Source organism: Muntiacus reevesi, chromosome 1 (assembly GCF_963930625.1).
Source record: "Muntiacus reevesi chromosome 1, mMunRee1.1, whole genome shotgun sequence".
NCBI lineage: Eukaryota > Metazoa > Chordata > Mammalia > Artiodactyla > Cervidae > Muntiacus > Muntiacus reevesi.
Window position 1 is genome coordinate 91,078,725 of NC_089249.1, and position 27,625 is coordinate 91,106,349.

Below are 27,625 nucleotides of genomic sequence, written 5' to 3' on the forward strand. Positions count from 1 at the left end.
TCCCATGTGATATTCAGAATATAGAATACAGTGTGTGGAATCTTTCAAACTTGATCTCATAAAGGTAATGTTTTATTTTCTTTGTCAAGACACCTTTCACTGTTCTACAACCCATTTCTTTGAACTTTCATATTCTTTGTTATAAAATGTTTCATCTTACCTACAGATGAGCTATTGTTTTATTGAAGGTGACTGATTTTGTAGATGCCTTCACTCTGGGTCCAGATCTTATCCTTGTCTTGTCATAAACCTCAGTGAGATAGGAAATTACTTTCTTGTAGCTGCTGTCTGGTTTTTGAGCTCTTAGATCTTTTGTGGCTTTTTACACTGATGGTGTAAAGCAAAAAGAGTAGGAACACAGAAGGTTAACCATAATCCATCCTTCCTTTTCTGTCATCACTTTCCTTTACTCTTTATATCCAAGTCCTGATTACTTCTTGAATGTTCCTACCTTTTCTTTAGTTCATTCACACTTTAGATTTCCTGGGTAAAGTATGGCAGAACCAATGGCATTGGACTTAAAAGCCTAGGTTCCTGTTGCAGCACATTTACAACTAGTGTCCTTGCTTTGAGTTTTACCTTGTCAAATTCATTCTGTCTGTATTGCTGCCAGTGTCATTTGGCTAACATGTTGTTGTGCCTCACCTACCCCAACCCCTTTAAAAACACCCTTCAGTGATACCTCACAAAGTTTAAAGTGTTCAGTATATAGCATTCATTAGTGAGTCTTACCAGACTGTTTCTTGATCATCTTCGCAAAGTTAGGAAACAGTCCTCGAAAACCACCCTCTCTTGTCATACTAACTTCAGGGTTCGTAAAAACCCACATATAGGGGATAACAGCATGCAGTCCAGCTCATTGATATGATTCATTATTCTTCAGTTAGAGTGGTACCCTTCTAAACAGATTGCTTTCTATACACTTGGGAACCATCATCCATAAACCACGCAGCTCTTTGTTAGCCAATAGCTGTTTTTGGAGTACCACCTATGTGATCATAGCATTCAGCAGTTCCTATGGTAGTTCCAAGGTCAAGTTTAGGGGGAAAGAGAGTACAGTGATTCAGACAATAAATAATCTGCCTACAATGCAGGAGACCCTGGTTCTATCCCTGAGTCAGGAAGCCACCCTGGAGAAAGAAATGGCAACCCGCTCTCCGGTATTCTTACCTGGAGAATCCTATGGACAGAGGAGCTGGCAGGCTACAGTTCCATAGGGTCTGAAAAGAGTCAGACACAACTGACTAACACTTTAACTTTCACCTGCTCATAAATATGATAAATATTTCTTTGCATCCTTTTGGTTGCATGTTCCTGCACAAACCATCTCTGTTTTTGTGGAACACTTCTGGACTCTGCCTTCCTTATTCGTTTTCCCCTATCACCCAAGACATAAGGGGTATTTCAGGTTTCTTGGTTATTTTATGCCCTGCAGTCACAGTGTCAACCTCAGTGCCCAGTGGCAAACTAGTAATTTTCTCTTAAATAGCATATGTTTTACCACGGCATCCAGAAATTTTCTGGTCCAAAATTCTGGATCTCTGCTGAGTGGCACTCAGGTTTTTGCCATAAGTTTCAATCTGCGTATGTGTTGCTAACACTTCCAAAATCATGTCTAGTTGTGGATCACAGGGTCCATAAGCATCAAGAGAAAGACTGCTTTTTGCTGTTCATTACATAGTTCAGGCCCTCATTCAAATGATTTTGTTTTGGGTGGTTGTATTGGTAAAATTCCCAGATGTGGAGTATATGTTCTTTAAAATTCAAATATACCAACCAAATTTTGGGGCTACTTGTTTAGTTCTGGGGTATAGGTGGCGGAAGCTGCTTATTTTTTTCACCTGTAGAATGATAAAGGTGGCTCCTACCTAGGTTATTCCTAAGAATTTTATCAGTTTGGGCAGGTCTTTGGACCTTTGTTACGTTCAGTAACAGCCTTCTTGTTCATGTTTGTCACCATTGCATTTACGTTAGTCTTACCTTTATCTTTAGTTTCTGATATTACCGTGAAATCAACATCGTATATTATTATACTCAGGACCTGCATTATGTCTAAATCTCTTCTAAACAAATTATACCAGTAAGCTGGTGAATTGAAATAACCCTGTGGTTAGTATAGTAAACATCAGTTAGGGTCCTTCCACATGAAAAACTGCTCTTGGCTTTTCTTCAGAGTTAGAGGGAAAAGAAATTTTTGCATGTTCAGTCCCTGAATGCCACTTACTAACTGTGCTGTATATATTTTTTCTGTTGTTCAAACCATATCCAGGACTGCTGGTGCTATGGTGGCATTATTGAGTTCATGCTTTAAATAGTGTACTGTTAACTGGATGAACCATTTACTTTTTTCACAGGGTGCACATGGTTATTGTACAAAGAATTCATTGGTACAAGTGAGAGCAAAGCAGCTTGTCATTTGTCATTAAAGTCATAAATTCTTTTTGTCCATTAGGTATCCTGTACTGTCTCAAGTTGACAACTTCTGTGGACTTGGACAGTTTTAATTGTTCTCATTTAGCATATTTAATCAAGACTCGCCTCAAGCTGAACATGTGTTTCTTGTATTTTACAGTATTAGACAATATCAGTAATACCCATTCTAGTAATCATATAAAGGAGAGAGAAAACTCTTCACATAATCTGTTTATATCACTGTGTTCCAGCTTTCACCCAGATTTTCACTTTAATGCTATCAACCATCCCTCTCTTCCCGATCTAACGTTAATGCCCATTGTAACTTCAGCAAGTTTTAGAATCATAGTACATTAGGCTCCCATGTCAGGGAGTCCCAGAAATGTCTTTTATCCAACCCCAGCTGTTTTACCCACCCAAATGCATATTGCCTTGCGTTTTCCAGCTGGACTTTGAGCCAGAAGACCCTGGCCTCTCCTTTAGTTCTCAGTTTGATTAATCCATGGAATAGTTGCTCCAGGGAGTACAAAGTCAGGTTCTCATTGTCCTCTTCACCCTCTAGCTTTTAACATTTCTTCATACTAGGGTAAATATAACAGAGTTGTTTAATGCCTTTTAACATTGAGGACTAGCAGTAGCTCCCATTGGTCCTCCCAACCCCCTAAAGTGCTGTGTTAAGACCTTTGTTTCAACCCCATCATTGTTGGCTTTATTCCTATCTTCCCCCCTCCCCATTTTTAAACAGCCACCTAAAATTTTTCATCCTTTTGGGATAAATTTCTTGACTCTCTTGTTTGTCTTTTCCTGTGTTCTTGTGAATCACCCCAGTTTTCTCAGCATCTGTAAGGCCCATAATGCAGAGACAATAAATCTGATAAGGCATCTCAGATTATTGCTAGGTTTTGCAGCAGTAAAATTACATGGGGGTACCCATGTATAAGGTCCTCCTTAGCTGTATTATTTTCCTTAACCCTAGTAAGAGGCATATTCAGTAGACGAATATCCTGATCTTCATAATGCTAATCTCACATGGCTTGAATAAGAAGCATGTCAGTCAGTTCTTCTGGGGAGTTCTAGTTGACATTTATAGGAGAAGGACAATCACCTGTCTGAGGGTAAAAAAACTTTACAGGGGCTTTTATCCAGTCCACTCAGCTCGCTGTCCCCTCTGGAATGACCTGCTATGTACTGAGGTTTTGGGTAACCATCTGTGGTGGTTCAGTAGTGAGTGCTAGGTCCCACATCAGCTCAAACATTGCTCTTCTATTCTGCAGCCTTCAAAATCAACAATACTACCTCTAAGTGTTGTCACTCTCACAGTATTTTCATAGAGGTATTTTCAGGAAGCATACAATGTCAGTCCACAAAATGAAATAATTCCTTAGCATTGTACACTCTGGTTTCGTTAGTTTCTTGATTTTGTCTTTCCTCAACCTCGACTTCATTGTTATTGGAAGTCGTAGAGGTGCTGCCTGTTTTCCCAGTGTAATTTTTCCATTTGGAATGACTTTTAGGCTTAGTGGCTGTAGCTCAGCCTGGCTGAAATCTAAGCTTTGCCTAGTGTCAGGATCTGTCCCAACACACTCTTCATTTTAGCTAGATGACAATATCCAAGGAATTGTTTAATTACCTTGTTTCTTATTAGTTTGCATTTCCTTGTTTATCCAGTGAGTCAGCTCCTAGGGAGTTGGATCTAGTTTCTAAGTTCTCTTGGTAGCTTTTACCTCTGATAACCACAGCTGCAGTTCCATACCACCATTGAGTAGATAATCATCCAAGAATCAAAGGTTCATAACCCTTGTCATCTTTTCCTCCTTCTTCCCTACCACAAGTTTCAAAGAGTCAGTATCATTCTAGTGAATCCCACTTTTGATGTTAACTATGAAGTTAGAGAACAATTCACAGTTCCTCTCTTACTTCTGATACCAACTGTAGAATTGGGGGGTGATCCCCAAAACCATTCACACTTTTAAATAAAATTTATCTTATTCATTCTCACTCTGGCACCAGTTCCAAGGTTAGAATTTCCCAAGACTACCCTCAGATTTAATAATTTGTTGCAACTCACTGAAAGCTATATATTTACAGCTAACATTTATTACAGTGAAAGGATATAGATTAAAATCATCGAAGGAAAAGGCATGGGGCAGAGTCTAGGAGAGTTCTAAATGTGGGATTTCCAGTTGTCTTTTCTCAGTGAAATTCTTAATGTAATTAACTCCTAGCAGTGATACGTGACAGCATGAAGGGTATATTGCCAACCAAGGAGGCTTGCGTGAGCCTTGGCGTCCAGGAGTTTTATTGGAATTCTGTCATGTAGTTACAGATGGAGTTTACTATCCATGTAATTGACCCGTCTCCAGCCCTTCCTGAGGTTGAGCTGAAGACCCTACAATAAATCATATCATTAGCATGGGGCCTTAAGGCCCCAAGTTGAAACAAAGGTACTTTTGTCAGGCAGTACATTTCAAGGGCTTAGAGATGCCCTTCCAGCTGCTTAGGGCAAAGGCCAGACCTCTCTTTGGGCAAAGTTAAATTCTTTACTACACAATCTGTTATCTCCTATTTATACTCTTAATGGTTAGAAACACCTTGTCTTGAACTTCTTTGCTTTTCTTAACTTACAGAACACTGTCAATAGAACTATTTCTTTTATTGTTGGTTTTTTGTTTTTTTAAATTATGAAAGTATATGATAACACATTTGCAAAAGGCTTGGAAAATACAGAACAAAGTTACATGTGAAAGTGAAGTTGCTCAGTCGTGTCCGACTCTTTGCAACCCTATAGACTGTAGCCTGCCCGTCTCCTCCGTCCATGGAATTTTCCAGGCAGGAATACTGGAGTGGGTTGCCATTCCCTCCTCCAGGGGATCTTCCTGACCCAGGGATTGAACTCAGGTCTCCCGCATTGCAGGCAGACTCTTTACCATCTGAGCCACAAGGGAAAAACTGTAGGTAAAAAGTTACATATAGTTCCACTATATATAATTATTTTTTCAAGTAGATAAATTAAGATTTTTAGTTGGAGTTTTAATATCAAACTCTCAAAAATTAGACTGAATAGCCAGAAAAATAGAAGGGTGTAGTAGACCTGAAAAGCACCACGAACCAATTCAACATAATTATGATTTATACAATTTTCACACAACAGCAGGATACAAATTCTACTCAAGTTCCCATAGACGATAAACCAGGAGACACTGAAACATATCCAGGGATGTAAAGCATGGTGCAGAAATTCCATGGTCTAAAGGTATTGAAATCATACAGAGTCTGTCTCAAGAACTATTTCTTAAAACCAGTTCACTTTGGTATCTTGTCTTCTCCAACACTATCATTCGAACTTATCTACTCTGTTTCTGTGTCTGGACTTAAGGCCTTTTAGGGCTAGTTCAAGGGGCTCAGTTTCTCACATGCTTCTTAATCAAATTGGGTTTCCCATCTCTTCTTGATTCATTCATGTAATTGTGACAGTACATATTTTCTTAGAAAATCCCACCATCTAGTAGAGATTTAAAAAATGTATTTCCTTGGAAATAGACCATAAAAGATTTTACAGAAATCTGTGTTTCTATCTCTTTCTTATTTATAATGTTGAACAGCTAAGTTTATTTCCTTATTTTTTATTAGCATAGCCATAGATTTGAGTCATTGGTCATTTTAGCAATCTAATTTTTAAAATAATTTATTATAGTTAAATATTCTAATTCTTACAGTTCTGTTTTGTTTTTATTCTTTCCTTAGATTGATTTTGTTATACTTTTTCTAGGCTCTTATGAGGAATCTTGATTTTATCAGAAAGATGTGAATTTTTTCTTGATCAAACTTTAGCCTCATTCCAGAATCATTACTGACTTGTACGTGAACTCAGTCACGTCCAATTGTTTCTGGCCTTATGGACTGTGGCCTGCAAGGCTCCTCTGTCCATGGGGTACTCCAAGCAAGAACATTGGAATGGGTTGCCATTTTCTCTTCCAGGGAATCTTCCCGACTCAGGGATTGAACCCGTGTCACTTACATCTCCTGCATTGACAGGCGGGTTCTTTACCGGACTGACTTACATACTCTATATTTATATTTTTTAGTCCCCTCTCACCTGCCCATTCTTTTAAAGGTGATTGCTACATAGTATAGTGATACAAATGGTGAACTCTGGTATGTACGTGCATGAGTGTGTATCTTTCAAATGGAGAAAATGTAGTAGTACCACCCTAAAGTGGGTGTTAGGTTTGAATTGAGAATTGTACCCGTAAAGTTGCTTAACACAGTAAGGGCTCAGTAACAGTCTGACCATTGTTACATTTTGTTTATGGTCATGCTGCCAGGCTTTTGAGTTTCCTGAACAGAGATTGAACCTGGGCCCTCGGCAGTGAAAGCACGGAGTTCTAACCACCAGACCAGCAAGGAATTTTTCTAAAAGCACTTTATTGAGATTTTTGGTTTTCTTAACAGTCTCACTGTTTTCAAAAAAGGAAAGCATCTATAGACTTTTTAAAAATTATTGTTTATATTTATTTGTTTTTGACTGTGCTGGGTCTTTGCTGCTGCGGTGGCTTTTCTCTAGTTGTAGCAAATGGAGACGAGTATGTGGGTGCAGGGCACGGGTTACTCATTGTGGTGGCTTCTCATTTCAGAGTAAGATGTGAAGGTGTCAGTAGTTGCTATTCCTAGACTGTAGAACACAGGCTCAATAGTTGTGGCTCATGGGCTTAGTTGTTCTGTGGCTTGTAGGATCTTCCTGGATCAGGGATTGAACTCATGTCTCCTGCATGGCAGGTGGATTTTTTTTTTTTAGTCACTGAGCCACCAGGGAAACCCTGCATCTATAGAATTTTATGAAATTTTTTTTTATCTCAAAGTACTGCATAGTTTCTAGCTAAAGCGTGGGGTTATTCCTCCTCTCTGTAATAATTCTGTTTACAGTAAATGAGTATGAACAATGTCTAGGGCTTCCCTGGTGGTTCATTGTTTGAGAATTCACCTTGCAATGCAGGAAACACTGGTTTGATCCCTGATCTGGGAAGATTACACATGCTGGAGCAACTGGCCCATGTGCCATAAATACTGAGCCAGTGCATGCTACATCCTGTGATCTCCAACAAGAGAAGCCTGGGCACTGCAACCAGAGAAAACCCAAGTGCAGCAACAAAGATCCTGCACAGCCAAAAGTTTAAAACAAGAAAAAAAGATTCTAATTCATTTAAAAAAAAATAAGTATAGACCTATTTAAGGACAAGAATAAATAAGAGACACCATTGAACATTTCAGTTAATTTTCAAAACAAGGAAATGGATTGAATATTTTTGGATCTGATAATTGACCTAGTAGCGTTGAGTGAACTGCAATCCAGGATCATGCAAATGAGCATAAAGGAAGCCACTTGATTTATTTCCCAGAACCTATGGTGGATCAGGATCTGGAGGTGATAGGTATCACAAAAGTTAGGTCTGTTCTCTGGATAAGTAAAATCAGAGGCTCTGGACTTGGGGGATAATAGGTGTAGATGGAGGGTTGGGATGAGGTTCTTGGTTATAATTGAGGAAATTAAAAGTGTAAATCTGCATACTAAACTGTGGGACGTTCATGTACCCAACTTGATTCCTGATTGCCAGTAGTGAATTTTTACAGTTCACTATCCTTCCCTATGCTTCCCAGGTGGCTCAGTGGTAAAGAACTTACCTACGAGGCAGGAGACACGGGTTTGATCCCTGGGTTGGGAAAATTCCCCGGAAAAAGAAATGGCAACCCACTCCAGTATTCTTGCCTGGGAAATCCCATGGACAGAGGAGCCTGACAGGCTACAGTCCATGGGGTCAGAAAAGAGTCAGACACAACTTAGCAACTGAATGACAACAATAGACTAAGAAACTGAACATGAACAATGGATAGGTTCAAAATTGGGAAAGGAGTACAACAAGGCTGTATATTGTTACCTTGCTTATTTAACTCACATGCAGAGGACATCATTTCAAATGCTGGACTGTATCACCAGCTGGAATCAAGACTGATGGGAGAAATATCAACAATCTCAGATATGCTGATATCAGAAAGTGAAGAGGAACTCTTGACCCTCTTGATGAGGGTGAAAGAGGAGTGTGAAAAAGCTGGCTTAAAACTCAACGTTCAAAAAAAGCTTAAGATCATAGCATCCAGTTCCATTACTTCATGGCAAATAGAAGAGGAAAAAGTGAAGCAGTGACAGATTTTATTTTCTTGGGCTCCAAAATCACTGTGAATGGTGACTCTAGCCATGAAATTCAAAGACACTTGCTCTTTGGAAGAAAAGCGGTGACAAACCTAGACAGCATATTAAAAAACAGACATTACTTTGCCAACAAAGGTCCATATAGTCAAAGCTTTGGTTTTTCCAGTAGTCATGTATGGATGTGAGAGTTGGACCATAAGGGAGGCTGAGTGCCGAAGAATTGATGCTTTTGAACTGTGGTGTTGGAGAAGACTCTTGAGAGTCCCTTGGACTGCAAGGAGATCAGACTAGTCAATACTAAAGGAAATCAACAATGAATATTCACTGGAGGGACTGTTGCTGAAGCTCCAATTCTTTGGCCACCTGTTGTAAAGAGCTGACTCATTGGGAAAGACCCTGATGCTGGGAAAGATTGAAGGCAAAAGGAGAAGAGGGTGACAGAGGACAAGATAGTTAAATAGCATCACCAACTCAAATGACGTGAATTTGAGCAAACTCCAAGAGATAGTGGAGGGCAGAGGAGTCTGATGTACTATATATAGTCTGTGAGGTGGCAAAGAGTAGGACTCGACTCAGCTCAGCAACTGAACAACAATAAAAGCAACAAAAATCTTCTTTCTCACTCAGCTTTCTCTAATTAGAGGTTTTTTTTCACTCTCTGGAGGAAGTAGATGTTTAGAAGAGGCCTTCTAATGTTGCTAATTGGTGTTCATTTCTTATTAAAGACATTACTTTATAGTGAAGCCCATCAGTTCATAGATTCTGTTGTCTCTCACAGATGATTATAAGCAGTTTTAAAGTATATTTAAATAGAAATGTATGTGAATCAATGGAAGGGTCATCCGACTACTGATGTGAGCCAGTGTCATATGCCAGGCATTTTGAGATAGTTAAGAATTCTCAACTTGTATCTCTCGTCTGGCTTCAAATACAGGGACTAGAAAAGCTAAGTATTCCCTTTCTCAACATTTCTGGCATTAAGGTAGCTCTCATCTACAGTTTATGCCCCTAAAATACAAGCAGAAATCTGTTCAGAGCATGATTTTCAGAAAGTATTTACCTTCTTGATAAAAGGGACAGAACTTGCTGGTGTCACCCATCTTCCTCCTTTTTCCTTCCTTGAATTTGGATGATTTCTGGAACTCTGACATCATTATATGTTCATAAGGGTAAAGGCAAGAGCATTTCAGAGGTTCTAGCTTTGATGTTGTTAAACTAACACCATCAGCTGCCCGCGTTTGTTCTTGTTGTATGAGCCACTATTAGTCACTACAGCTGTACATGTCTCTGATTGATATAGATATCCACATGAAAGGACATAACACAGGAACAAAAGGAAATGTAAAATAAAAATTATGACATTCTGAATAAATGACAAGCTGTTAGTTACAAATTAATGACAGAGTCTCTACAAAAGAAGCAATTTAAAGGACTTTACTGGCAGTCTGGCGGTTAAGACTGTGCTTTCATTTCTACTGTAGGTGGTGCAAGTTCCATCCCTGGTGGAGGAACTAAGATCCTACCACATGCTAGTGACACAGCCCCCCCCCCCCCCCCCAAGTGATTAAAATATAAAAGAACTCTTGTAAGTATGATAGGTGAAAAAACTCAATTGGTCTTTCCTTTTTTAAAAATCATTCATTTATTTATGGCTGCGCTGAGTCTTCATTGCTGCATCTGGGCTTTCTCTGGTTGTGGTGAGTGGAGGGTGCTTTCCTCATGGCACACAAACTTCTTGTTGCCGTGGCTTGTCCTGTGGAGCCTGGGCTGTAGGCATGCTCAGTACTTGTGACGTACTGGCTTAGTTGCTCCATGGCATGTGGGATCTTCCCACATGGGATCTAATCTGGGTCTCCTGCAATGGCAGATGGATTCTTAACCACTGGACCACCAGGGAAGTCCAGTCGATAGGTTTGATAAATTCTATTTAGCCTCCTAGAAAACAAAACAAAAAGATTTTTTAAAAGATTTAAAAATTATGAGGTCCTTTGGTTACCAGTATGAATTATAGAAAAAGAAATGAAATTATCAAGTAATATAAGAAATTTTCCTATAAACCTAGAATTGCCAGTCTGAAATGACCCATTTAATGCCCATTAGACTAACAGTAAAGGATTCCTATCAGAGTTATATATCATCATAAAGTGATGATACTCAGGTTAGAATGGAGATAAGCAAAGTTGCCAAAGAATCGAGTAGGTAACTTACAGAGAAATGGGAATCTAAATCTAATCTTTATCGGAAAGAGACACGTGCACCCCAGTGTTCATCGCAGCACTCTTTATAATAGCCAGGACATGGAAGCAATCTAGATGTCCATCAGTAGATGAATGGATAAGGAAGCTGTGGTACATATACACCATGGAATATTACTCAACCATTAAAAAGAATTCATTTGAATCAGTTCTAGTGAGATGGATGAAACTAGTCCATTATACAGAGTGAAGTAAGCCAGAAAGATAAAGAACATTACAGCATACTAACACATATATATGGAATTTAGAAAGATGGTAATGATAACCCTATATGCAAAACAGAAAAAGAGACACAGATGTACAGAACAGACTTTTGGACTCTGTGGGAGAAGGCGAGGGTGGGATGTTTTGAGAGAACAGCATCGAAACATGTATATTACCTATGGTGAAATAGATCACCAGTCCAGGTTGGATGCATGAGACAAGTGCTCAGGCCTGGTGCACTGGGAAGACCCAGAGGGATCAGGTGGAGAGGGAGGTGGGAGGGGGGATCGGGATGGGGAATGCATGTGGATCCATGGCTGATTCATGTCGGTGTATGACAGGAACCACTACAATATTTTAAGTAATTAGCCTCCAACTAAAAAAAATTAAAAAATAATCTTTAAAAGTAGCAATACTGGGAGGTAGAAGACGCTGAAACTGCAACAGTTAACTGCAACAGTTGGGAGATTGACAGGGAAAGATTTTCAACCTGGAATTCTGTATCCAGACTGTTAATCAATGTGAGAGTAAGATGTAGACATTTTGCAGCATGCAAGGATTTTGAAACTGCCTCCCATATATCATTTTCTGGAGAGCTATTAGAGAATGTGATCCACAGAAATGTTAGTAAACCGAGAAGGTGAATGGGAATGCCTAGAATGACAAGTGTATACTAGCTAGTTTAGACTGAAGCATGAGAACTGAGGACCCCATGAAGGATGCCTCAAGGAAAAATCTTGAACTACTTCTATTAAATTTGTTATCTTAGGTCTTTTAAAAAATATTATTGAGAAGTGTTAGACATATCTGATGGAACATTAGAAATGTTTGGGATCAGTATATTGAGAGTTAAGCAAATGAGAGCAAAGGATATTTATCAATTCCAAAAGAAAAAATGTTCAAGAAAATATTATACTCCTTGGCTAAATATTGGACAATGTTTACAATCACTTAGTAATTCAACAAGTAGTTGTGTACTTACTGAGTGCTTGGTATGGTATATTTCTGTGAACAAAGTTCACTCTACCATGACTTAATTTTTCATGGTAGAGTGAAACAAGTAGTAAATACATCAGGTGGTGATCATCATAGAGAAAAATGCTCTGGAAATTGGGACAGAGCATGTGAGCGTGCAGGTTTGCGGGTTTTTATTTTAAATAGGGTGGTTTTAAAAGGCTTTCATGATGGAGTGGCATTTGAGTAGAGACTGAAGGAAGAAAGGGATCAGGCCTTGCTTAACTTTGGCAAGGAGCATGTTTCAGATAAAGCAAGTGCAACAGGCCCAGATAGTAGCATATTTAACATCTTTGAGTAGCTGTATGGTCTGAGTGCAGTTACCAAGGGGTAAATGGTTATCAGATGAAGTCAAGGACAGAAAGGAACAATTTAGCGATTTGTAGGTTATTGTAAGAATGTTGCCTTTTACTGACTCAGATGCTCATGCTTTTGAGCAGTGGAATGGTTTAACTGATGATTGTTTTAAAAATATCACACTAGCTCTAGTGAAGAGAGATTAAAGAAGGAACAAGGACAGAATCTTGAGATTAGCTTGGAGTTTGTTTTCAATAATTTTGGCAAGACATAATGGTGGTTTAGACTAACATTGGTGATAGTAAAGTATAGTCAGGTTCTGTATGTTTTGAACTTGGATTTGATGCCTGAAACTTATATGTGGATTTGTTGATATATGGTTTATGTGAGATACCATGACGCCAAGATTTTTCGCTTTCATCTTAACCAAAAGAGAAAGCCCCACCCTTCTTCACCACCAATATCTATACCCTCTCTACCATTATCTGCTTTAAATCTGCTAGGACTAATATTATAGTCTTTACCCCTGTTTGTCATTCAAGAAAAGCCCCACACTCCCAGGTCTCCCCTCAATTGCTCTGCTTTAATTCCCGTAAAGCCTTCCAGGTGACAGTTTCTGATGCTTGTTCTCTGTAACTCATGGTTTGTCTTCAGCAGGGTCTCTGTTCTCAGCCTCATTTTTGATCCCTTTCTGTACCTCCTTTGCTGTAATGGAAACAGAGCTCTAGGACACTGCTTCCACTGTAGTCTTCTTAACTGGTGCTGTTTTTTCTTTGATATCTCATGTGTTACTGGGCCTAGAGATATGAACTAGGTCTTCTATTTGCTATTTTTTGGACCATTCTTCCTCTTACCTTCCTGAAAAATCTCCAGATGTTAATCTCAAGTGCCATCATTTGTATTGCTCATTGGTACTTTCACATATAACCCGTGGGTCATTCTACTTTCTCTCTTACAGATTTTAGTTCCTAATTCAGTGGTAATCTGTGAAATTCTACAGTTCTAAGAAATTCTAAGAATTTCTGGCAGTTGTAATAAGCACAGATTTGATCCTTCTGATACTCTGGTCTTTTGTGTTTTTGAACTCTTTTGTAAGGTTTATATCGTCTTTATTTGCCACTCACATCTATGATCATGTTCGAGACCTTGGCATTTTCAACAATTATGTTCAATTTTAAGCATTCTTCTTTGTAAACAGTTATCCCATCATTCTAGCTCATTCTGCTTAGTACCAGACTTCAACAGTTATTCACCACACAGTGACTTATTTTAATCCGTTGATTGTACTACCCTTTCACTTTACCTCATTTCTTTATGTTCCCGCTAACCCATTCTCTCTTTAATTTTATGGCTAATCATTTTCATTCCCTGGCATTTAGCCTCCCACTTGGTTGAACTCACTTGGCAGAACCACCACCCTGATGCGTTGCTTATGTAGTTACATATCACAGGAGAAGAAATACTGACCACAGCTGGTTGCTTTCTCAGTTCATGAGCACATAACCTCAGAGACACCCTAGTGTTGCTTGCCATCGAACTGTGCGTTCACACCTTTTCTGTCTTAAATGTCCAGCATGTCACCCTCTGTCCTCACTCCCAGATACTGGTTTTGCTTCCTACTTCATTGAGAAAAATGAAGCAATCAAAAGAGTACTTCTGTAGGTTACCACATTTACATATCTACAAGCACTTGTACCCACAACTCTACATTTCTGTTATCTTATTTAAACCCTCTACCTTTATTGAGCCAGTTGCTCCAATTAATACACAGTTAGATTCCATCTTATTTTATGTAGCCGGAGACATTGGTAGTTTGGCGATCTCTGCCAGTTTCAGTTTTTTCAGTCTCTAGCAGTTATTTACATCAGTATTTCAGTATTCTGAAACTTTTATTCTATCTTTAAAAATGAAAGAAAACACAAGACTCTCTCTTTAACCTACTTTTTCTGCCAACAACTGTCTCTGTTCTTTTTTTATTTTTTGCAACAAAAGTTTTGGAAGAATTGCTTACAAGAATGATCTCCATTTTCTCCTCTCCTAGTCTCCTAAGTATACATATTTGACTATCAGCATTCTCCCAGCATTGTTCTTTTCAAAGTTACTAGTAACCTTTGCATTATTAAGACTAGAAGTCATTTCTCAGTCATTGTCTTAATACCGTATATATCAGCAACATTTGACACAGTTGTTCATTTTCTCTGTACATTTTATTTGTTGAATACTTGGCTACTTAGTTTTCCTTTCACCACACTGATTACTTCTTTTCAGTCTCATATGCTCTTTTTTCTGGATTCCTGATGTTGGATGTGCCAGGCCTTACTCCATGATCTACGATTACAGTCTTATGACTTTAAATACCATCCATATGCCTGCACTGTCCAAATTCATATTTCTGGCTCAGTACTCTCGCCTGAAATTTCAATTTTGTCTGTTCTACAGATTGTAGCATCTCTGCTTGAGTGTCTGCTTTCTCATATAGTACCGTGAACCCTTTAACAGCACGGTTTGAACTGTCCACTTATATGTGGATATTTTTTATTGTTTTTTCACTAAATACATACTGCAGTGCTACACAATCCAAGATTGGTTGAATCTGCAGATATGGAATTATGTAGTTCAAGATTAGCTATAAAGTCATATTTGAATTTTTGATTGGTTGATCAATTGGGGTCCCTAACTTCTGCGTTGTTCAAGGGTCAACTGTATATCCATTGAATTGATACCTACTCCAAGCTGTTTCCCCTGGCAGCCTAGCCCCATCTCAGTTTGTTTCAATTTTTCTGTTGCATAGGCCAGAAATCTTGGGATCATCTTCGACTTCACTATTCTTTCATACCCAAACCCGAACTTACCAGAACGTCTTTTTGGTTGCACTTTTAAAATATATCCCCCAGCCTCACAACTTCTACCTCATTACTGTTAGTTCCATGATACTAACCTAGTCTCAACCACCATGATGGTTGTGATTTCTTGTGTGATTTGCTACAGTAGTCTCATATATCATCCCCATGCTTCTAATAGTGTCCTTCAGTTTATTCTTAGCACAACTGCTAGAGTGAATCTCAAACTGTGTCACTTCCCTGCTCAAAATGTGCTGTGTCCAGAGTAAAAGATTTCTAGAGTCATATAAATACGCATTTCGTCTATTACCATTCGTACCTCTGACTCTGCTACAGCTATACTTGCTATTTCTAAAACATGCTAGGGGTGCTGCTGCCTGCCCGTTTCCTCTAACTAGAACTTTCTTGCTCTACTGATTTGCATAGCAGACTTTCATATATTCATTAAGTCTCTGATTAAATGTAGCTTTGCCAATGAGATCTACTCTGATCACTGTATTTAAAATTGCAGTTTGAACACAACATTGTAAAGCAACTGTATTCCAATAAAGGTTAATTTAAAAATTGCAGTTAACCATTTTACTCCTTATCCTGCTGTTTTTTTAATATAAATATATAAAATATCGCTTTCTAAACATACTCTGTAATTTATAGCTTGTTTATTTTTTGTGTTCTTCCCATTGGAATGTAAGTTTCATGAGGATAGGTATCTGTTTTATTCACTAAATCCCAATATTTTACACAAATTTAGACCTTTCATCTGTTGGATAAATATTTGTTAATTTAGGTATAGGGGAAGAAAGAGGTAGTAGAGCTGCCTGAATATTGGAATTATCTCCCCCCCACCTTTTTTTTAATTGGTGAAAAATTGCTTTACAGTATTGTGTTGGTTTCTGCTGTACAACAGTGCAAATCAGTCAATTACATATACATTGTATATACACACACACACACAGAGGTTTTTTACATGTGTCCTCCCTCTAGAGCCTTCCTCTCCCATTCCCACACCTCCGTATCATCACAGAGCTTCAGGCTGGGCTCCTTGTGTTATATTAGTAGCTTCCCACTACCTCCCTGTTTTATACATGATAGTGTATATGCATATGGGCTTCCCAGGTGGCGATAGTGGTAAAGAACCTGCCTTCCAATTCAGGAGAGTTAAGAGATGTGGGTTTGATCTCTGGGTCAGGAAGAACCCCTGGAAGAAGGCATGGCAACCCACTTCAGTATTCTTGCCTGGAAAATCCAATGGACAGAAGAGCCTGGTGGGCTATGGTCCATAGGATCGCACAGAGCTGGATACTAGTGAAGTGACAGCATGCACGGGCGCCAGCCATTAAACTATGCTAGAGATGTCTGGTCTAGCCCCATACTATTAATAGGGGCTTCCCTGGTGACTCAGATAGTAAAGAATCTGCCTGCCAAGTGGGAGACCTGTGTTCGATTCCTGGGTCGGGAAGATCCCCTGGAGGGGGGCATGGCAACCCACTCCAGTATTCTTGCCTGGAGAATCCCATGGACAGAGGAGCCTGGCGGACCGTGGGGTCACAAAGAGTCAGACACGACTGAGCGACTAGGTGACATAAGTGTGTGTATGTCGGTTCTGCTTTCTCAGTGTTTCCATCCTTGCCTTCTCCCACTGTGTCAGCAGGTCCGTTCTCTCCTGGGTGATCAGTGCCGCGTGTGTGTGTGTGTTACTGATAATATATGATACTTTTCTCTTTCTGATTTTACTCTGTAAGAGGCTCTAGGTTCATCCACTTCACTACAGTTGACTCAGATTTGTTTCTTTTTATGGGTGAGCAATATTCCACTGTATATATATACTACATTTTGTTTATCCATTCATCTGTTAGTGAACATCTAGGTTGCTTCCATGTCCTGATTATTGTGAATATTTCTGCAGTGAGCATTGGAATACATGTGTCTTTGGATTTGTGGTTTTCTCAGGGTATATGCCCAGTAGTGGGATTGTTAGGTCATATGGAAGACTTATTACGAGGTTTTGTTTTTTTTTTAAGGAACCTCCGTATTGTTTTCTGTAATGGCTGTATCAGTTCACATTCTCAACAGTGCAGAAGGGTTACCGGAATTATCAATTAAATGTTGAAGGTTTCTTACTTGCTCTTTTAATTGGAGGCTCTTACTCTTTTAAAGCTATTCCCTACACATGAACCTTCAACTTGAAAACTTTCAAAGATGCAAACATGTGTTCTATCTATGTCAGGCATGAGTGAAAGTGCAGCTTGCCCTCTGTCTCCTATTGCTGACAGTCCTTCAGCTCTGCCATCTCCTCCCTCCTCCTTTCCCTTCCTCACCTGTTCACTTGATGCGACACCTGTATGCCAGCTTTTGTACTGTACGGTGGCTTAGTGGTAAGGCATCCACCTGCCAGTGCAGGAGACTGGGATTCAATTCCTGGGTTGAGAAGATTCCTTGGAGAAGGTAATAGCAGCCCACTCCAGTATTCTTGTCTAGAAAATCCCATGGCCAGAGGAGCTTGGTGGGCTACAGTCTACAGGGTTGCAAAAGAGTTGGACACAACTTAGTGACTAAATAGCTGCTGTTCTTCTCAAGGTACTGTACTGTAAGATTAAAAATGTTTTTTTATTTTTTATGTTTGTTTTCTATGTATTGAAAAGTATTATTGAAAAGTGAAAAGTATTATAAACCTATTACAGTACTATGTCACAGATTGGTTTAGTTGGGTACCTACACTAACTTTGTTGGACTTATGAAAAAATTGGACTTAAAAATGTTCTCTTGGAATGGAACTTGTTTGTATGTAGGAGGCTTATTGAATTTAGTGATGAGGTTAGGTTTAACTTTTTATTTTTTATTTTCTTTTGTGCTTTAAAAAATGTATTTAGTTGTCTGCGGCTGTGCTGGGTCTTTGTTGCTGCATGGGCTTTCTCTCGTTGTGGCGGGGTGCGGGGTGGAGGTGCTGCTCTAGCTGTGGTGTGCTCACTTCTCATTGCAGTGGCTTCTCTTGTTTGGGAGCACGGGCTTCAGTGGTTGTGGCACATGAACTTAGTTGCTCTGCAGCATGTGGGATCTTTGAGGATCAATGATGGAACCCATATCTCTTGCACTAATAGGTAAATTCTTTATCACTGACCCACCAGGAAAGCCCCTCTTTTGCTTTATTATTTTGTTTCTTTCCTGCCCTCTTTTAAGTTAAAACTTTTTGGTAATTTATTTTATATCCACTTTTGGCTTTTTAAGGTATTGCTATTTAGTTGCTAAGTTGTGTCTTAACTCTCTTGTGAACCCTGGTCTGTAGCCCTTGAGGCTTCTCTGTCCATGGGATTTTCCTGGCAAGAAGACTGAAGTGGGTTGCCATTTCCTTCTCCAGGGGATCTTCCTGACCCAGGGACCGAACTTGTGTCTCCTGCATTGGCAGGCAGATTTTTTTTTTTACCAGTGAGCTACCAGGGAAGCCCAATCTTAGACATTACAGGTTTTATAAAAGGTAGATCATGGTGTTCTAAACTACAAATATCTAGTTACAACTGTGAGCTTCTCTCTAGTTGTGGCACAGGGGACTCTACAACTGCTGTGGGCTCAGTAGTTGCAACACAAGGGCTCTCTGGTTGTAAGCCCAGTCTTCATAGTAACACATTTATTACTGTTACTGTTTCTCTACATCTCTTCGGTTCCTTTGCCCTGAAAGCTGTTCTTCAGCATTTCTTGTTTTGCAGGTCTGCTGGCAATGGATACTGTCAGCTTCTTTGGAATAGATGTTTTGAAATGTATTTACACTATTTATAAAATTCTGGACTGCTAGTTTCTTTCCACATTTAAAGTAATTAAAGTCATTACTTTGTATTCTGGCCTTCTTTGTTTTTAATTATATCATTCATACTGGTCTTGACTGAATGTTGTTCGGCAGTTCTCTGGCTGCTTTCAAGATTTTCTTTGGTTTTCACCATTTGAACCATGATGTTTTTATGTTTGTATTTTGTTTATCGCGTGTGTGGTTCACTGAACTTGTACCTGTAAGTTGATGGTTTTCATCAGTTTTGGAAAGTTGGCCATTAAAAAGATTTTTCTCTCTCCGCATTCTTACTGTCTTCTGGGAGTCCAGTTACACATTTGTTAGACACTTGCTTTTGTTACACAGGTCCTTGAGGCTTTATTCATTTTCCTTCAGTCCGTTTTCTCACTTCAGTTGTTACAACTTCTCATTTGTGTTAATTTTCACTCACCCTTTCCTTAAGTCATCTCCCATTTGCTACCAGACAGATCCAGTGAATTATTTCAATTATTGTGCTTGTCTAGAATTTTAGCTTTTAAACAATAGTTTCTATTTCTTTGCTGAGACTTCATTTAAATTTTGAGTAAATATCCAGTAGCCTATTCGAAGTGGTTGCTTAACTGCTGTTGGACTGTCTTGGTGACAGTTTGTATTGAATAGGTTTTTCTTTACTTTGAGGCATACTTTCCTATTTCTTTGAATACCTAGTGATTTTTAATTGTGATTTGGACATTATGGATGATGTAGAAATTCTGGTTTCTTTTATCTTCCTCTGTAGAGTGTTAATTGTTTTTCTAGCAAGCAGTTAAATCATTGGCTGATCACCTTGATCTTGTGTAAGCTTGATCTTACTCTTTGTATGGATCTGTGGAAATCCAAGGTATTTCCCAAGCCTCTCTCAGCTTCTGAACTCTGTTTCTTGGAAGATCTTGTGAAGACTTGATTTTAGACTTCGTTAGGACAGCATAGGCTTATGGTAGAATTTCTTCCAAGTAGCAATTTAGTTTAGTCACTTAGTCATGTCTGACTCTTTGCAACCCCATGGACTGCAACACACCAGGCTTCCCTGTCCATCACCACCTCCCGGAGCTTGCTCATATTCATGTCCATCAGGTCGGTAATGCCATCTAACCATCTCATCCTCTGTTGTCTCCTTCTGCGCCTGCCTTCAGTCTTTCCCAGCATCAGGGTCTTTTCCAGTGAGTCAGTTCTTCGCATCAGGTGGCCAAAATATTGGGAGCTTTAGCTTCAGCATCAGTCCTTCCAATGACTATCCTGAACTGATTTCCTTAGAATTAACTGGTTGGATCTCTTTGCAGTCCAAGGGACTCTCAAGCGTCTTTTCCAACACCACAGTTCAAACGCATCAGTTCTTCAAAAGCATCAATTCCAAGTATAGTTCTTTCTTTCTTTTAGTGTGTAGCCTTTCTGGTTTCTCAGATGGATGCCTGGGAGGTAAACAAAATCTCTTCTTCCACTGGCTCAGCTGGAATTCTATCTCCTAGAACTGCTTGATCTCCACTTTGTCTCTTCACAGTGTCAACTTCATAACAGCTGCTCTTTGTTAATCCCTGCATAATCTCATCCTGTGTACTACTGCCCAGAGATTGGCTAAGGACTTGTGAGGAATTCATTTTTTCTTCTCCTTTACCCCCACTCCCCAATCTCACCCTACACAGCGCCTTCCATTCTAGTGCCCTACTCCATGAATTCCACTGGCTCATGGAGTCCCAAACCCTGATTTCTGCCTCCTCAGCGCAGAGACACTTCTGTGCTCTGCTTAGTTTCCAGCCCTCTGTGCTGTTATCATGTAATTGTCTTCAGAGTGATATTCTCTAATATTCTCTAAAGAATTACAAGATTTTTCTGCTTACAGTCCAATGACTGAATATAGTTGTGTATTTCTGACTTATTTAATCATCTTTGATTGCAGGGCTATTCTGGTACTAGTTATTCTGTGATGGTTTAAGAGTGGAAGTCACCTTTGCTCCACCTTAATATTTTTTATCCCTGATTACAGTTTTCTGTATAGCTAGAGAATGGTATTTGTGGATTGTTTTTGAGGATCAGTATGGTTTAAGAGAGAGTAGTTGCTTAGAATCTAATGTCAGACATTTTTGTTAAAGAGTAACAAAAGAGTATATAGTGATGGTCCCTTGAATGGAACTGTATAAGTGAAATTTCTCAAAAATGTTTTCCTAAAGATAGCTTTTCTTGGAGTTAGGCTTTTAAAAAAAAAAAAGTGAGGATGGACGTTTTGTGATCAGGAAATCTTGAGAAGCAGGCATCAGTTGGCAAAGTGGGGAGGCAGGAACACAGTGGGTAAGGCATGTATCTCAGACCAGGATCCATAGCATCACCCCCCTTCTCTCTTGGTTGGGGAAAGGGATGAGGCAAAGGAACTCCAGTTATGCTCCATCCAGATGCACGTGAAGGCTTCGGGGATAACCCTCCCTGCATGCTTTATCTGAGCCTCCATCTCCAGAATCTCCAGTTTTCGAAAGTGGCCTGGAGAGGGAAGTTGTTTTACTCTTAAAGAAGGGTATGAAATAATGTTTCCAATGCCAGAATGTAAAGATTAATCATGAGACCAGACTGATGGACACAAACCACAAGCTACTATATTCTTTGGGAGGGGGTATCTCAAGGGAAGGCAGGGTCTTACGCATCTTGTCTCCTTATAATCCCATGTTGGGAAGGGTGCTGAGAACTGCCCCAAGCAGTGGGTTGTGAAGATGGGCAAAAGGGATGGTTGAGGGGACAGCTGCAGACCTGCTGCTCCTAAGCTCACTCGCACCCCTTTCGGGGCCAAGAGAGTTTTATTTATTTGTTCCCTTGGGTGACTGTTCCTTGGGTCCCACTTTCTTCAGAATGCCAACCACACTGACAAATGACTTACCTTGTGCATTTTAACTTTCTTTTCATAATATAAATATTCTGGTTTTGTATTTTTGTGAATTTTAATCAGAGGCCCTTATTCTTGTACTGTGTTCTCAGGTATATGAGCAATCTCAGGCATAAGTTTGCAGGAGCTCTGGGCCTGCACAGTTGGAAAACTTTTTGTTGCTGTATCACCAGAAAGAAAAACTATTTGGGGTCTATAGCCTATTGAGCTATCTTATATTTGCATGTTAGAGCTGACTTTTCTTATGGTATCCTCTTAAAACCCATTCATCTTCAGTGTTTCATGGGAGGCTAGTTTTTAACTGGGTTGCCCCCGTGACTTGGTTGCCTTCTACTGAAAGGTTGGAAATTAGTCTGAATAGAAAAAGGTGGTGCAGAGAGGTTAGGAAAGGCTTGGGCCAGGTAAAAAGTGCAGAGAGGGGAAGCCAAGATTAGACGAAGGTCCATCTCTATGTGTGATTAAGGTTTCCTGTTACAAACCTCTAATCCCAGGGCATGGGGGCTCGCTTTACATACCAGATCCATCCTTTGCTTGATTAGGCTAGGCCTACTGTGCCCAGCAGGGTGTATGCATGTATGTGTTTTTGTAAAAAAATATGAGTGGATAAGGATAGGTGTTAGGAACAATGCCTCTGTACCCATCTTGAGCTGCCCAGGGATGGGTATATTAAGCAAGGACAAGATCCTTAACCTTTAACAATTCTGGGCGTTTCCTCCTTGGCTTCCAGAGAGACCATCATTGGTGGCTTCTTTGTAGTTCCCAGAGCCAGTGTCCTATCCTGCTGTAGCAGTGATTAGTGTCATGGAGCTAAAGAAGAAAAGGGGGTTACTTTTACATGCTGTGAGGTCACTGCAAACCTGCCTCACTGTGTTGTAACAGGACAAATGCAGTAGTACACATTGGGTGATGTGTGTCTGATCCTGGGTTCTTCTCTCCCCCAGTTGCTGCCCGATTCTAGTTATTGTGTTTGTCTGCACTTTGTAGGACTTCATGGGATTCCCTGGTGGCTCAAATGTAAAGTGTTTGCCTGCAATGTGGGAGACCCAGGTTCAATCCCTGGGTCAGACAGATCCCCTGGAGAAGGAAATGGCAACCCACTGCAGTACTCTTGCCTGGAAAATCCTATGGACAGACCAGGCTAGTAGGCTACGATCCATGGGGTTGCAAAGAGTTGGACACAACTGAGTGACTGCACTTTCACTTTTCTAGTTATTGTATTTGTCTGTGCTTTATAGGACTTCACAAGTCACTGATTTTGGTGATTGCTTGGTGGCCTAGTTTGTGTAAATGTGTGGTCTTCTCCATGTTCTTTTGGGACTTAATTGTTTACAAACTTTTTTTATATTGAGAAAAATAGCCAAACCATCTTTAACAAAACCCACTCCAGTACTCTTGCCTGGAAAATCCCATGGACAGAGGATTCTGGTAGGCTACAGTCCATGGGGTCGCAAAGAGTCAGACATGACTGAGCGACTTCACTTTCACTTTCTTTCTGTACCAGGCAAAAAGATCTGAAACATAAGCTTGGGGCCCCTCATCTTGAAGTGGGGGGGGGGGGGGGTCTTGAACCATGCTTTCTTTTATGTTCCCTTTCGCCTATTTCCTATTTAGAATAAGATCTTCTGTCCCTAAATGTAGATTCCTGCCCACTCCTCTATTTCACCCTGACATCCCCCACCTCAAATAATCCATATATCTATATGTATAGATTGTAGAATATCTACAATTAAATGCTTTGTGCAAAAATTTGTGATCCAAATAGCTGGTAGAAATGACATACAAATTCATATCTACCACCAGGCTTCTCAGGAAGGGGTATGGCAACAAATCACATTTTCCTATCCAGACAAATTGTTTTCCCGAAGTGCATTTATTTTCAGAGAAAAAGCAGCTTGTTTACGGAAGTTCAGTGTTCATTCAGCTCATTTGTTCAGTAGGTATTTGAGTACTCACCATGTACCAAGTACCATGCTAGGTGATGATTATGCATATAATACAAAAACAGAGACAGTTGTTGATGTTTTGGGAGCCTCACCATCTTTACGAGGCTTGAGATTGAGTAATGGTTCGGTAGTAGTTAATGATAATCTCCAAAAATAGTTCATTTTGGTTTTGCTGAAAAAGCATGGTTAGTTTTAGTATTGTAGTTTGTGAATCTATCCAACTATCTGAGGAACTCATAGGCTCAAAGTTACCTTGCAGAATGTTTGCTATGACTAGAAGTGGGCATGGCTGAGAATTAGCTTGAAACACAGGAATTTCAGAAGATTTGAGAAAGGACCATTCTTCAGAGTCATCAGTTACCATGTGGGAAGGGGACAGATTGGTTGAGATGTATGTTGCTAAAATTCTGTAAAGTAAAATCTTGTATTGGTTGAAACTGGTTGATCACTTTTCCTTTGCAGCAATGTACGCCTGCCTGTCACCATTTATAGTTGATCTCTGATCTCTGTATGGCTGGTACTTATCTTTGAGATCTTAGCATAAATGTCACTCTGTATATCCAATCTATAGTTTTTAACCATCCATATCCTCTCTGTCACATCACTATTTAAATTGTTTTCTCATTAATTAGAATGTAAGGAAAGGAAGAATAGGACCCTGTTTTGTCTTGTTTACTGTTGTATTTCTAGCCCTTGAATCCTTCTCGCAAAGAGAAGAATTCACTGGATACTTTGAAGTCTTATTAATGACATATATAAGTCATTATGACATATATAATATATATATTAATATATACATATCTTGTGACTTCATATATATTGTGATTTTATTATATATAATTATATAATATATATTAATATATTATATTCTATTTATATTATAAATATATACTTATATATTATATATAATACATTTATATTGTATATTATATAATATATAATAATTATATTAATATAATTACTATAATATATTAATATATCAACAATATTATATAATTATTTTATATATAATTATATATATTATATATATGAGTGTGTGTATAGACAAATACAGAAAAGTATCTAAAAGTGCAGTTTAAAGAATAAAATATAAATGAAATAAATAAATAAATGAATAAATGAAATAAAATCTGGATTCTTGTCTTTTATTTTACTTAGCTACTTGATAAATGGAAATATTAGGTACTTTAGTTCTGTGAAAAAAAAAGAGACTGCTGAGATGCTAAATGGCATCATCACCCAAGGAAGTTTGGAAACCTCTTGGCTATAGTTAATTCATTCTTTTATTGATAGTAATTTGGGTTGTTTCTAATTTTGGCTAGTATAAAAAATAATAATAATTTTGGAGTCCAAGAAAATAAGATCTATCACCACTTCCACTTTTTCCCATTCTGTTTGCCATGAAGTGATAGGATTGGATGCCATGATCTTAGGTTTTTGAAGTTGAGTTTGAGTTTTAAGCCATCTTTTTCACTCTCCTTTCACCCTCATCAATAGGCTCTTTAGTTCCTCTTCACTTTCTACCATTAGAATGTTATCATCTGCGTATGTGAGGTTGTTGGTATTTCTCCCAGTAGTCTTGATTCAAGCTTGAGCTTCATCCAGCCTGGCATTTTGCATGATGTACTCTGCATGTAAGTTAAATAAACAGGGTGACAATATACAGTCTTGTACTCCTTTCCCATTTTTGAACCAGTCAGTTGTTTCATGTAAGGTTCTAACTGTTGCTTTTTGACCCCACATACAGGTTTCTCAGGAGACAGGTAAGATGGTCTGGTATTCTCACGTCTTTAAGAATTTTTCACAGTTGCTGTGATTCGCACAGTCAAAAACTTTCTTTCATGTAGTCAGTGAAGCAGAAGTAGACGTTTTCTACTTAGTTTTCACAGAACTGAAGTATCTGTTTTCTCTGATCCAACAGATGTTGGCAGTTTGATCTCTGGTTCCTCTGCCTCCTCGAAACCCAGCTTGTACATTTGGAAGTTCTCAGTTCACATACTGCTGAAGCCTAACTTTAAGGATTTTTGGCATAACCTTACTAGTGTGTAAAATGAGCACAATTGTATGGTAGTTTGAACATTCTTTGTCACCGCCCTTCTTTGGTATTGGAATGAAATCTGACCTTTTCCAGTTCTGTGGCCACTGCTGAGCTTTCCAAATTTGCTAACATATTGAGTGCGGCACTTTAATAGCATCATCTGTCACAGCCTTGATGTAGTGAATGGGCTTGCTCATTCACTCAAATATGCCATATATATATATATATATATATATATAGCTGTTTTAAAACTATGAACATCTCATTTTCCTTTAAAATTATTTATGCAAATACTTTGTCTAGAATTTGATGCTTTTCTTCAGTAAAGGTTTGAATTTCCTTTTGCCAGTTCGTTGAAGCACTGCCAGGTTGAGGCTATTAAACATCCAGAATGAGATTGTTTCAAACCATCAGATGATGTGTACGTGGTCTGAAAATTGGCATGGTGCCCTTTGTGACGACTACTCCTAAGGATTTTTTCTCGTCCACAACTTACAGTAACTTTCCTTTAGTCCTGTAGAGGCGGTAAAGGAGCAGGTGGATATTGGCGACAAAGTTAACACACTTGTGAAACCATCGACAGTCAGAATAGTGAAAGTATTTTTATCATTCCCAAAAGTTTCACTTTCATATTTGAAAGCTGTTTTTGTATATCTAATTCTAAGTTGACAGTTTTTCTTTCAGTACTTTAAAGATGTAGCTCTACTCTGTTATGGCTTGAAATGTTTCCAATGAGAAGTCTACTCTTTTTTTAAAAATTAATTTATTTTAATTGTATTTCATTACAATATTGTGATGGTTTTTGCCATACATCGGCATGAATTGGCTACAGGTATACATGTGCTCCCCCCATCCTGAAGCCACCTCCCTCCCTGCCCTGTCCCTCTGGTTGTCCCAGAGTACCTGCTTTGGTTGCCCTGCTTCATTCATTGAACTTGCACTGGTCATTTATTTTAAATATGGTAATGTATATGTTTCAGTGCTATTCTCTCAAATCATCTCACATTCACCTTCCCCGCCTTGAGTCCAGAAGTCTGCTCTTTACATTTGTTGCCTTTGCTGCCCTGCATATAAGAATTGTTGGTACTGTCTTTCTAAATTCCATGTATATGTTGATATACAGTATTTATCTTTCTTTTTCTGACTCACTTCACTCTGTGTAATAGGCTCCAGGTTCATCTACCTCCTTAAAACTGACTCAAATGCATTTCTTTTTATAGCTGAGTAACATTCCATTGTGTATAAGTACCACTACTTCCTTAAACATTCATCTGCTGATGGACCTCTAGGTTGCTTCCATGTCCTCCCTATTATAAATAGTACTGCAGTGAACATTGGGGTACATGTGTCTTTTTCAGTTCTGGTTTCCTTGCGGGGGAGATGTATGCCCAGCAGTGGGTCTGATGATAGTTCTTTTCGCAGTTTTTTTTTTTTTTTTCTTTTCGCAGTTTTTTAAGGAATCTCCACACTGTCTTACATAGTGACTGTACCAGTTTTCATTCCCACCAGCAGTGTAAGAGGGTCCCCTTTTCTCCACACCCTCTCCAGCATTTCTTGTCTGTAGACTTTTTGATGATGGCCATCCTGACTGGTGTGAGATGATAACTCATTGTGGTTTGATTTACATTTCTCTAATAGTGAAGTTGAGCATCGTTTCATGTGTTTGTTAGCCATCTGTATGTCCTCTTGGGAGATATGTCTGTTTAGGTCATTTGCCCACTTTTTGATTGGGTTGTTCATTTTTCTGGTATTGAA

At 39.1% G+C, this 27,625-nt stretch overlaps 1 protein-coding gene across 2 annotated transcripts in view; it reads left to right on the forward strand.

The window, feature by feature from the left end:
• TRIM33 (tripartite motif containing 33) overlaps window positions 1-27,625 on the forward strand; it is a 136,903-nt gene that overhangs the window by 64,729 nt on the left and 44,549 nt on the right. The window lies entirely within an intron of this gene.